Source organism: Papilio polytes, unplaced genomic scaffold (assembly GCF_000836215.1).
Source record: "Papilio polytes unplaced genomic scaffold, Ppol_1.0 DF822178.1, whole genome shotgun sequence".
In the NCBI taxonomy this organism is placed as follows: Eukaryota; Metazoa; Arthropoda; class Insecta; order Lepidoptera; family Papilionidae; genus Papilio; species Papilio polytes.
The window spans coordinates 6,270,397-6,271,639 of NW_013527026.1; positions in this window are offsets into that span (position 1 = coordinate 6,270,397).

Sequence of the window (1,243 nt, forward strand, 5' to 3'; positions counted from 1 at the left end):
CACTCGACGAACACGGTATTTACAACTATATTGATCTTTGAAAGCAATAAAGTATTTCAAGTTGTGTAATACGCTGCTTAGATAGAATGTTAATAAACCAGCTCGATTTTCACGTGTGTAAATAAGACAAGAAATATTTTCTATACATTATTACGTATGACTCGCTTCAAGTCGAAGTCTTTTGTATGAGTCGGTCCGTAGCTCGTGCACAATAAAATGCAGGCGAAAGCAAATTTTCCAAACAATTGTACTCGTATCTCAGAGAGGGCGCGCGACCGAGTGAGGCTCGCCACGTAACGACCTCACGACCTCACAACCACTGGAACTATTAAATTGTTTCGTATCGATGCTCACGTAGACTTTTATGTTCATTTGTTGAAGTTACATTTAACTAACCTTTGTTAATTTTAAACTAAGGATTAAGGAATTTACAATATAAGATAAATACAAATGTGTGATAACGTCGCATATAACGAACGCGTAGCCTCGATCAGCGCTCAATGTTCCCGCGAACAAAAACTGAACTATCGAGAAACAGTTAAAATGATAAATGATTCCGCGCAACGTGGAAAATATGAATGTGGAATTTTGTCGTAATTTATGACCGCTATTGTAAAAAGAATACGATAAAGAGAAAAATACAGTTTGTGATTTCTCTCTTTAACGTTTAAGCGGCGAATGAAAAGGTTGCATTGTAAAAATAATTACTAGTAAAAACAAGGAAACTGCGGCTAGTATCGAGTAACTATTGGTTAGAAAGAAGAAAATAAGAACAATATATTTAAATATTTTGAATACCCTAGGAAATACTTGGAAATTTGGAAATACTTAAAGACGTTACTCATTTGCCGGCTTATGAATTATGACAGGAACTAAAGCGGTGTATACAGAGAGGACACAATCTCTGTACATTTGTGTGCGTGCACATAAAACTGTTTATGATCCTGTAACGGAAATCGAACATAATGTACGACTGCTCGTGTCTCAAGTGACCTCGTTGGAGCCTTTCGATGTACGATATTATTTTTTTCCATACTTATGCTAGAGACCTAATGTATTATTATACATGTAGGGACATATGATGTTTTAAAATCACACACTAGTAGCATTTGCATAGTAAATTGAATAACGTGTGTAATGAATGTTGCTTTGTCAATTATGAGATCCGGTTTAATATGAGTGTTGATGATAGAATTTTTAAAAGCCCTTTATGGTATTTTTATATTATTTTAATTTTATTATT